The sequence below is a fragment of the Bos indicus genome, chromosome 4 (genome assembly GCF_029378745.1).
Source record: "Bos indicus isolate NIAB-ARS_2022 breed Sahiwal x Tharparkar chromosome 4, NIAB-ARS_B.indTharparkar_mat_pri_1.0, whole genome shotgun sequence".
Taxonomy (NCBI): Eukaryota; Metazoa; Chordata; class Mammalia; order Artiodactyla; family Bovidae; genus Bos; species Bos indicus.
In genome coordinates this window covers 113,555,490-113,567,277 of record NC_091763.1, presented here as the reverse complement: position 1 = coordinate 113,567,277, position 11,788 = coordinate 113,555,490, and the positions used below count along the sequence as shown (strand labels likewise).

The following is an 11,788-nucleotide window of genomic DNA, read 5'->3' as shown; positions in this document are numbered from 1 at the left end:
TCAGAGAACAGGGAAAGCATGGAAATCCCATGGTCTGGGAACCAGAAAGAAAGAGGTGCTGAGGATGAGGTCATGGGTAGGGGGAGGTGAGGGGGTTGTCTTGGCCAAAGCTGTGAAAATAGTGACCTTTGGAATTCATTATTCTCAAAAAAACCCCTACACTGGAGCAAAGCACGAAAGAGAGAGATCTGGAGAGTCCGAAGTGACCAGTGAGTCCACAGGCTGCTTCCTCCTTGGTGGTCAAAGCAGTGGCTAAAAATCTCAGGGAAGCTTTCCAGCTTTGAATTATCCTGTAATAACTTTCATACACTCTGTAGAAAATTCAAAATAATGAGAGTTTTTAAACAATTGTTGGAAGACCCTGAGAGGTGACCAAGTACAGGGAGAGGCTATAGGGAACTTGACACAGAGGCATCGACCAGTAATTTAAGTGCCTGCTGGAGCAAACCCAGGATCCTTCAGAAGAGCATAATACTATCCCGAGTCTCTACAACATGCTATGGACAGTATCCTGTAAACTATTAAAAGTTATTATTTTCTAACACGAAGGTAGAAAGTTATAAAACTTCCCTCTACACATGCTTATCTGCATCTCATTATGTTTTGTGTGTTCTCTTTTCACTATCACTCAGTTTATGATATTTTGCATATTTTTTGTGATATCTTTTATCACTCATGGATATCAAGGAGAATGTATTTAATTTCCAAATATTTGAGTATTTTCTAGAAATTGCAGTATCCAGTGGTAGACACTAGCCACATGTGGTTATTGGGCCTTTGAAATATAGCTATACCTGGGAAACTGAACTTTTATTTCATGATAATTTGCTTGAATTTAAATTTACACTGTAAAATATTTTACTATTCAATCCAGTTCTGTTGTTTGGGTAGAAATACACTTCACTCTAACTGTTGTATCACATATTATTGTTGTATTGCAATGTAAACCTTGGGCACATTTACTGTTTCTAGTGTCAGAACATAATAAGCACATCATCACCGATTTAGCCGATGTCTGAAGACTGCTTCCCTTTGAACAATCTTCCTAATGAGTGCTGTGGTACTTTTATGAACACTTTGTGTAGACAACATGGGTTACAGTGACACAGAGCTACATTTATTGGTTATTAAATTTAAATCTTGATGATTATTTACTTATAATAGATTCAGATTAAGTTTTAGTTAAAAGTAAGCATGGAGAAAATTTAAACTCCAAAATGAAGGCATGATATTGGTGCAGAATGAATGGAGATGACAAAGCAGGTACTAAACTGGAACAGGAGAGAGAAAAAGAGCCGGGAAGATGTTTCACAACATTCACGATGAGTGGTAATTGCAGTGTGCTACAGTGCAGTGAATCCAAGAAAAAAGAAACCAAAAAAAGGTGTTAGAGATCTTTTCAGTAAATACATACAGGGTTTGATAAAAGCTTTCCTCTTAGCCATCAAAAACAGACTTGACAAAACTAGTAACGGAAGCCAGAATTGAATGGCCAACAAAAAACACTCTGGACGGCTTTTAATAGACTCAGCACTTGGAACTTGGGCCAGCTATAAAATAACTTGGATTATTGGGTGAAAAAAAATTTTTTTCAATTGGAGAGATGATGAAAAATATTATTTGGTTATGGAAAGTTTTCTTGCAAATGTTTAAAGAAAAAACTAAAAATGCTAACGTATACAAAACATGAAAGACCTTCTACCAAATAATTGCCCAGAGAAGAAAAGACTTTTAAAATAATATCAAAGATTAATGGACTTAAAGTTTTAAAAATTGCAAGTCTTTTCCTTTAGAGCTACATGAGAAGTGTGACTTTAGACACAATCGACATAACACTTTGAGTATGTCTTATTTTTTTCTCTATGCGGTATTTGACTTGCTCAGTTCTTGCCTGATCACGTCAACGAGCTCTTCATTTAGCTGTGCTTAGTCGCCCAGCAGTTCGCATGATGTACTCTGCATATAAGTTAAATAAGCAAGGTGACAATATACAGCCTTGACGTACTCCTTTCCCAATTTGGAACCAGTCTGTTGTTCCATATCCAGTTCTAACTGTTGCTTCAAGATTGCTGGGAGAAATATCAATAACCTCAGATATGCAGATGACACCACCCTTATAGCAGAAAGTGAAGAGGAACTAAATAGCCTCTTGATGAAAGTGAAAGAGGAGAGTGAAAAAACTGGTTTAAAATTCAACGTTCAAAAAATGAAGATCATGGCATCCAGTCCCATCACTTCATGGCAAATAGATGGTGAAACAATGAGAACAGTGACAGACTTTATTTTGGGGGCTCCAAAATCACTGAAGATGGTGACTGCAGCCATGAAATTAAAAGATGCTTGCTCCTTGGAAGAAAACCTATAACCAACCCAATTCAATTCAGTTCAGTTCAGTCGCTCAGTCATGTCCGACTCTTTGTGACCCCATGAATCGCAGCATGCCAGGCCTCCCTGTCCATCACCAACTCCCGGAGTTCACTCAAACTCACGTCCATCGAGTTGGTGATGCCATCCAGACAGCATATTAAAAAGCAGGGACATTACTTTGCTGACAAAGGTCTGTCTAGTCAAAGCTATGGTTTTTCCAGTAGTCATGTATGGGTGTGAGAGCTGGACTATAAAGAAAGTTGAGTGCCGAAGAATTGATGCTTTTGAACTGGGGTGTTGGAGAAGACTCTTGAGAGTCCCTTGGACTGCAAGGAGATCCAACCAGTTCATCTTAAAGGAGATCAATCCTGAATATTCGTCGGAAGGACTGATGCTGAAGCAGACACTCCAATACTTTGGCCATCTGATGAGAAGGACTGACTCATTGGAAAAGACCCTGATGCTGGGAAAGATTGAAGGCAAGAGGAGGAGGGCATGCATCACTGACTCAATGGACATGATTTTGAGCAAGTTCTGGGTGTTGGTGATGGACAGGGATGCCTGGTGTGCTGCAGTCCATGCAGTTGCAAAGAGTCAGACACGACTGAGTGACTGAACAGAACTGGACTGGGCTCTCTTCCATTTCCAGGAGAAGGAGGACTCCTAACTGTGGTTTCTGGTCCCTGTTTCATCTCCACTTCATCTTTACTAGGAAGTCCTAGGATATGGGTAACAATATGGTGTTTTGCTTTATTAGATTCAATTCTTCGTGTGTATACTTTTCCTTCAGAATCCTGGAGGGGAGAAGGGTCTTTGGCACCCTTGATCTAGCTGGTAATACTTGGAGCAGAGGAAATGCCTTGAAAAAATTTGAAGCTACTATATCCCTTTCTTTGTCAAAAACAGGGTATTTGCTCCAGTGCTGCTGCTGCTGCTAAGTCACTTGTGACCAACTCTGTGCGACCCCATAGACATGCAATCACTCTCAAATCACTGTCGAGAACCAGCCATATTGGCAATGCCAGGGAACTGTTAGGAGTGCAAATTCTCAGGTCTACTCATTCAGTAACTTTGTATGTTAACAAGTCTTCCAGGTGACTCTGATGCACGCTCAGTTTAGTTCAGTTCAGTGGCTCAGTCATGTCCGACTCTCTGCGACGCCGTGAACCGCAGCACGCCAGGCCTCCCTGTCCATCACCAACTCCCGGAGTCCATCCAAACCCATGTCCATTGAATCGGTGATGCCATCCAACCATCTCATCCTCTGTCATCCCCTTCTCCTCCTGCCCTCAATCTTTCTCAGCATTAGGGTCTTTTCAAATGAGTCAGCTCTCTGCATCAGGTGGCCAAAGTGTTGGAGCGACCTTTGTTGGCAAAGTAATGTCTCTGCTTTTTAATATGTTGTCTAGGTTGGTCATGACTTTCCTTCCAAGGAGTAAGTGTCTTTTAATTTCATTGTTGCAATCACCATCTGCAGTGATTTTGGAGCCCAGAAAAATAATGTCAGCCACAGTTTCCACTGTTTCCCCATCTATTTGCCATGAAGTGATGGGACCGGATGCCATGATCTTCATTTTCCAAATGCTGAGCTTTAAGCTAACCTTTTCACTCTCCTCGTTCACTTTCATCAAGAGGCTCTTTAGTTCTTCTTCACTTTCTGCCATAAGGGTGGTGTCATCTTCATATCTGAGGTTATTGATATTTCTCCCGGCAATCTTGATTCCAGCTTGTGCTTCCTCCAGCCCAGCGTTTTTCATGATGCTTTTTGCATATAAGTTAAATAAGCAGGGTGACAATATACAGCCTTGACATACTCCTTTTCCTATTTGGAACCAGTCTGTTGTTCTATGTCCAGTTCTAACTGTTGCTTCTTGACCTGCATACAGGTTTCTCAAGAGGCAGGTCAGGTCTGGTATTCCCATCTCTTTCAGAATTTTCCACAGTTTATTGTTATCCACATAGTCAAAGGCTTTGGCATAGTCAATAAAGCAGAAATAGGTGTTTTTCTGGGACTCTTTTGCTGTTTCGATGATGCATGCTAATGCTTCACAAAATATGGAAAAATCTGAATAATCAGTTTCCACTATTTTAAAAAATATTAATAGATTTTTTCAAAAGATGACAGCCTTGTCAACCAATGGATTGTCCTATCCATTCACTTTTTTTTTTGTCCTATCCTATCATTTCTCCAAGGTTTAGTCACTAGACAATAACATTTTACACAATAGAAGTCCAGCTAATTAGATTTGAGAAGAGTCTCTCCTCTTCTAGGGGAAAGGAAGCAGGAAGGGAGAGGAATAAGGCAATCAGATGTGGTCCTAAGCTTTTCTCTCCAGGTTCAGGAAACAAGATATATATTAGATAGTGAAGTTCTGGTCACTTCTTGCATTGTGGTCTGGGGAGTGCCCTCTGGAAAAAACTTTCAAACATGGATGTCACTGTATGTGCTTCTTGTTTCAAGGATGGAAATACTTTCCATTTCTATCTGCTTTGGTGGCTCCCCAGTATTTCTAGTATTTGTTCTTTGTAGTTTATTCCAAAGTTTATCTGTAGGATATTTAGTATGTTACAAGACTGGTTTTTTTTTGGAACCAGACTTGGGCACTGAGGTTCTATTTTCTTGACCTTTCCTTGGTTCATGTGTAGAATGAGGAAGAGTTTAGGACTGTAGGAAAGTTTGGTTGGGAATCGTCAAAAGAATTTGCCATACCATTGAGAATGAGGTCTCTCTAGAGTGAGATGTGTATGGCAAATTCACCCCAGTTCATATGGCAGTTGTTGCTAGTCATCAGCTCACTAGCATTTGTCCCCTCCTCATTACTAACAAAACTACAATTTTTCTTGTCACAGCAATGTACCCACATGAAATGCTGAGTTGTACTGTGTTTCTCATAGCTGGGGTAAGCATATGACCAAGAGGTGGTAGAAGAAGCCCTGTGGGTTGGCTTTGCTTTTGCAGTAGAAGTGTCATCCTGTCTTCCTTCTTGTGTCTGTGTTCTTTCTGCCTGCAGTTCTGACATGAGGCTGAAGCTGAAGCAGCCATCTTGCCACTCTGAGGACAAAAGATACCAGAATGGGTGGAAGAAAAAAATCAAGTTCTTTGGATAGTTACATCAGCTCTGGAGTACTAGTTGTAAACTCCTTGTATCAAAATTGAACCCTTTGTTAAGCTACTTTGGTGAAGTTGTATTTCCTGCAACCACATGAAATATCACCCTCTAGCTGATATTCCAGGGCTGAATGAGAGCCACTGCCTGACCAGCCACAGAGAACGTAGACCATCTGGAGCTGTGGTCAAGTCAGTTGAGGAGCCCCTGAAAGGGCACTGCCTGGAGTGGGAAATCAACTCACTTGGTGCATTTACACCAGCCTGTGGACTTTCTTGTTGGGGATAGCAGGCCTTCAGAGGCTTGACAGACATGAGACATCATCCAGCAAGTAGGGGAGACAGAGGCTGAGGCTGGAGACCCCATATGTACGTGCATGTGTGTGTGTGTTCAGTTGTGTCCAACTCTTTGTGACTCTATGGACTGTAGCCCTCTGTCCATGGGATTTTCCAGGTAAGAATACTGAAGTGGGTTTCCATTTCCTTCTCCAGGGAATCTTCCCAAACCGGGGATCGAATCTGTATCTCCTGCATTGACAGGCAGATTCTTTACCACTGGCACCACCTGGGGAGCCTGGAGAACTCCATCTTTCTCCACAAACCAGTGTCACGTAAGGCATTGAAAGTCCATTGGAGGAAATAAATACAATGGTTGCAGAAAGTGTCTGAGTCACCTACATGGAGAGTGAACACTATCTAAAGGGGCCATTTCTTTTTTTTTTCCCCCTAAGTCTTTACTGAATTTGTTACAGTATTGCTTTTCTTTTATGTTTTGGTTTTTTGGCTGTAAGGCATGTGGGATCTTTAGCTCCCCGGCCAGGGATCAAACCCCCACCACCTGCATTGGAAGGCAAAGTCTTAACCACTGGACCACCAGGGAAGTCCCTGAAGGGGCTCTTTAACACATCAGATTGGACAGGTTTTTACACGAGAGCAAAGATGTAATTTTGTGTTTTCTCTGGAAATAATGGATAAGACCTAGGAAAGATTATGAAATTTGAGACAATGCAAACATATACTTTTTCTTTCTATTTCCTAAATATAGTATATGTATAATTTTGCCACAGAGGCCATTACCAGTGGATTCAAAATTGTTCCACAGGGAGTGACTGACTTATAGTCTCAAAGGACTCAAAATACACTTGTTCAAAACTTTAGGTCTGTAAAGGCAACTATTACTTCAAGAAGAATTAAACCTAAACAACATTTTCCCATCTCATTATCTTTTATTACAAATCCTACATCAACAATATGAAGTTTAAGAAAAGTTCATTTCAGTTCAGTTGCTCAGTCGTGTCCAACTCTTTGCAATCCCATGGACTGCAGCACACCAGGCTTCCCTGTCCATCACCAACTCCTGAAGTTTGCTCAAACTTATGTCCATCAAGTCGATGATGCTGTCGAACCATCTCATCCTCTGTGGTCCCCTTCTCCTCCTGCCTTCAATCTTTCCCAGCATCAGGGTCTTTTCAAAAGAGTCAATTGTTTGCATCAGGTGGCCAAAGTATTGGAGTTTCAGCTTCAGCATCAGGCCTTCCAATGAATATTCAGGACTGATTTCCTTTAGGATTGACTGGTTTGATCTCCTTGTAATCCAAGTGACTCTCAATAGTCTTCTCCAATGCCAAGTACAAAAGCATCAGTTCTTCGGCACTCAGCTTTCTTTATAGTCCAACTCTCACATCCATACATGACTACTGGAAAAACCAGAGCTTTGACTAGATGGACCTTTGTTGGCAAAGTAATGTCTCTGCTTTTTAATATGCTGTCTATGTTGGTCATAACTTTTCTTCCAAGGAGCAAGCATCTCTTAATTACATGGCTGCAGTCACCATCTGCAGTGATTTTGAAGTCCCCCCCCCCCCCCCCCCCCCCCCGCCAACCAAAATAATGTCTGTCACTGTTTCCCCACCTATTTGCCATGAAGTGATGGGACTAGTTGCCATGATCTTAATTTTTTGAAGGTTAAGTTTTAAGCCAACTTTTTCACTCGCCTCTTTCACTTTTCATCAAGAGGCTCTTTAGTTCTTCTTCATTTTCTGATCATAATGAGACAAAACCATAAATTACTTCTGGGAAAATGTGCTTCCATCTGGAAACTAAAATGGCACATTGGATTAAACAACTCTGGTTGAAAACAAAAATACAAACTGACTCTTCAGAATTTCTTAAAGATCATAATAATGAAAACACTAAATATCAGAAGCTGTAGGCTTCAATGAAAGAAGTGACCAGAGTAAAATGCATTGCACCAAAAACTTTTTCAATAAAAGTAAAAAAAACAAAGGGCTTCCCTGATGGCTCAGCTGGTAAAGAATCTGCCTGCAATGTTGGGAGACCTGGGTTCAATCCCTGGGTTGGAAAGATGCCCTGGAGAAGGGAAAGGCTACCCACTTCAGCATTCTGGCCTGGAGAATTCCATGGACTATACAGTCCATGGGGTTGCAAAGAATTGGATACTTTCACTTTCACTTTCAAAAGAAAGAAAATACATTCTCACTAAAAACACAAAAACTGGAAAAAGTGAAGTAAGGTAAATTAAAAGCAAGTACAAGTACAAAAGACAAAACTTTATGTATTAGCAAATAGGTGCCAACACCACCATTAAGAATGTGATACTTCATGACCAAGAGGGATAGAAAACAAAGAGGTTGGTTGAATATTGGGAAATCTGTTAATGTCATTCACTCAATTATTTTCATGGATGATTTTTTTAAAGTCTTTAATAAAATTCAATAGCCATTCATGATAAAACCCCCAAGAAAATAGTGATTGGGGGATACTTGCTTAATATGATTACACACCACACAGAAACACAAATACTTGTAATACCCTGCTGTAGTTCAGCTGCTATCTTACTTGCCTAGTTGGGAAACACTCAGGGTGGGTGTGATATCTGGGTCGTGAATATCCTTTGGAGTAGGAAATGACAGCCCATAAAAGTGTGCTTGCCTGGAAAATTCCAGGGACAGAGGAGCCTGGTGGGCTGCAGTCCATAGGGTATCAAAGAGTCTGACACAACTGAGCGGACACACACGCATGCACAAATGAAGACATTTCCAGGAAGAAAGCAAGTGTTCCCACCCACTACTATTCAACAGCATAATGGAGGTTTTAGCAAACAAAGAGCAATCAATTAGGGGCAGAAGAATACATGGAGGCATGCATGGCCCTGTGGGGCTCCTGGGCCCAAGGCCTTTGTGTCACCTCTTTCTCTGATCATAGGAAAGAGCCTTCACTCAGCCTCCATGACCTTCCCTGAGCTCCAGTGGGCAGATTCAAGCAGTTGTCAACTAGGGAAGGAAGGAATTGGGAAACCAGAGAAATAGTCAAGAGGAGCATTGGGGTAAGGTCTTGCTTCCCCATCAAAGGATACACACAATAAGCCTTTGCACTTGTTTACAGATACTGAAACCCCTCCTGGTGGCAGAAGTTAATAATTAACCATGGTATGCTCCCCACAGCGTGTAGACCCTAGACCAGTTGGACCTGAAGGACGATGATGCTGACTTGCTTACCTCACCACCAACCCATCAGAAGATTGTCCAAGAGATGATCATGCCCTATTTGGACAATAAAACTTCTCACTGTCTTCCCCAAGTGGGGACAGAGGACTTTGAGGGCATGAGCCCGCTGTGTCCCCTTTTGCCTGGCAAAGCAATGAAACTCTCCTTTTCTACCCAAAACTCTGTCTCCAAGATTTGACTCAGCATTGGTGGACAGAGAAGCTGAGCCTTCTGTGGTGACCCAAGGACAACAGAGCAGGTAAAACCAAGGTGGGTCTTGGAATGCAGGAACAGAAAAACCAGACCCTTATCATCCTTCCTTCTCCCATGTTGCAACTATTAATAGATTTCAGGTGATCCTGAGCAGTATAACCTGTCAACCCTCCTACCCCATAGGGAGAAGGCATTTGCCTTACTCTTCCCCCCCACCCAGTATACATGACTCATCCAGTCAGCAAATGACCCGCAAGACCCCTATCCCGCCCCTTGCACTCTGGGTATAAAAGCAGACTAAGGACCCCTGTTTAACATCAGTTCTCCCTTGAGCTGGCCCACTGTTCTAACAGCGTCTCCCACTCTAATAAACTTTATTTCCCTCTCATTCTGTCTCATGTCTGGAAATTCTTTTCCAACCCGTGCCCGGACCACGGCACCTTCTGCATCATAAGTGAAGGAGAAGTGAGAAGCTGGGATACATCCGTAAGATGGAACACTATGCAGCGATAAAGGAGAACAAGCTCTTGGCACATACAACTTGAATGATTCCCCAAATCATTATGCTAAGTGAATGAAGTCAAACTCAAAATGGACTTTGTTTTCCTTATCTCTAGATTCTCAGTGTCTAGTATAAAACCTACCAGCCAGTGCAAACAACCAATCAATGTCAATAAATAGATGAGCAGGCACAAATTTCTAAAACTCTTGAGAGAAGGAAATAAGCTTCATTCTTCTATTGTACTAATCACAATGCATAGTATTAATCTGTCTGCCTTCTACCCTGGGAGGCAATGGGCAATACTGCTCTCAGGATATGTCACATGGGCTCCTCTTCCCCATGATGCTCAAGAGCAGAACCGGTTTTCTTAGAAGAAATCTAAGAATTGGAATTTGAGGATTTGGGAGGCAGTTCTTCCTGGGTTACTAGATTAGCTTTGCAAAATTTTCTAATTGTCTTATCTCGGGCAAATTATTTAAGCTTTCTGTGTTTTGATATTTCCCTCTGTAATAGAAGGTAATCAATCATAAATAATTTCTGGAAAGTTGGGAGAATTAGAAAATGTGCTTAAAGTACTCAGGACAGTGTTGGGCACACAGGAAGCACCTGGAAGTTGTTAGCTGTGATGATCACCAGTTCATTTTACAGAGGAGGGAGCAGAAATCCAGACGTGGTTAAGGACTTGCCAGAAGTTACAGTAAGAGTGGCAGAACCAACTGTGCTTGTGCAAGTCATGACTGCTTTAAGCCTGTGTCACTTGAACTGCAAAATAGGGGGTTGGACAACATCTTCTCTAGAGAGCTTCCAGTTCTACAGTTCTTGTTCTACTAACTCACACACTAGGACTTAAAGAACTAATTTACCTGCCTGAATGGTCTAGTGGTTCCCCCTACTTTCTTCAATTTAAGCCTGAATTTGGCAATAAGAAGTTCAGGATCTGAGCCACAGTCAGCTGTCTGTCTTGCTTCTCCATTGTTGGCTGCAAAGAATATAATAAATCCGATTTCAGTATTGACCATTTGGTGATGTCCATGTGTAGAATCTTCTCTTGTGTTGTTGGAAGAGGGTGTTTGCTATGACCAGTGTGTACTCTTGGAAAAACTCTGTTAGGCTTTGACCTGCTTCATTCTGTACTCCAATGCCAAATTTGCCTGTTACTCCAGGTATCTTTTGACTTCCTGCTTTTGCATTCTAGTCCCCTATAATGAAAAAGACACCTTTTTTTGGGTGTTAATTCTAGAAGGTCTTGTAGGTCTTCATAGAACCATTCAACTTCAGCTTCTTCAGCATTACTGGTTGGGGCATAGACTTGGATTACTGTGATATTGAATGGTTTGCTAAGGAAACAAACAGAGATCATGCTGTCATTTTTGAGACTGCATCCAAGTACTGCGTTTTGGACTCTTTTTTTGACTATGATGTGCCGGGGTCCAGCCCTGGTGGCTCCAGGGAAATTTGAAGGGGAGACGGCTTTGGTGATCAGGATACGATAGCTTTAATTAAATATTAATTAGAGATATAAAGAGTAATAGAATAAGGATAGGTCAGCAGCAAAATTCAGTGGAGAAAAGAGGCTGAATAACTTGGTTTACATGGAAAGCTAGTAAAATTCCAAGGCAAGGAATTTACATCACCTACGTAGGCTGCAGGCATCCTCCCATTCTCCCAAAGGAGAGGAGACACTAAGGCCTCTCTGGTCAGATCTTAGAAGCCCAGGCAAAATTAGTAAGCTTGGTGGGCCTCCACGCTCCAGATGGAAACCCAGCCAGAGATTGAGAGAAAGAATGACATGAGGAGACCAGCCTTTCGAGGAACTGATCCCATTTTTTTATTTTTCCAGGGTCTGTTTTTATACACTGAGATGTTATACAAAAGTCACGCGGGGTCAGCAGTCCTGACTTTTATTAAAGTCAGGTGCTTCATACAAATGTATACAGAGGTCTTAGGGGTGTTACATCATCTTCTGGCCAGGGAGCCTGCTGACAATTTATGACCCTCTCCTTGTGACAGCGGTCAGTCAACCAGAACACTTATTTCTCCAGGGGTGATTATTCTTAAAACAGACGCCACCTTCCGAAGGTACCAGATAAAGTT

General features: G+C 41.7%; 1 long non-coding RNA gene across 1 annotated transcript; it reads left to right on the top strand.

Moving 5' to 3' along the window:
• Positions 1-7,414: 7,414 nt before the first annotated feature.
• On the top strand, positions 7,415-9,580 carry LOC139182799 (uncharacterized). The gene is made up of 2 exons (XR_011566370.1): positions 7,415-8,819; positions 8,938-9,580. It is a non-coding gene; the product is annotated as an uncharacterized lncRNA (long non-coding RNA).
• Positions 9,581-11,788: the final 2,208 nt, after the last annotated feature.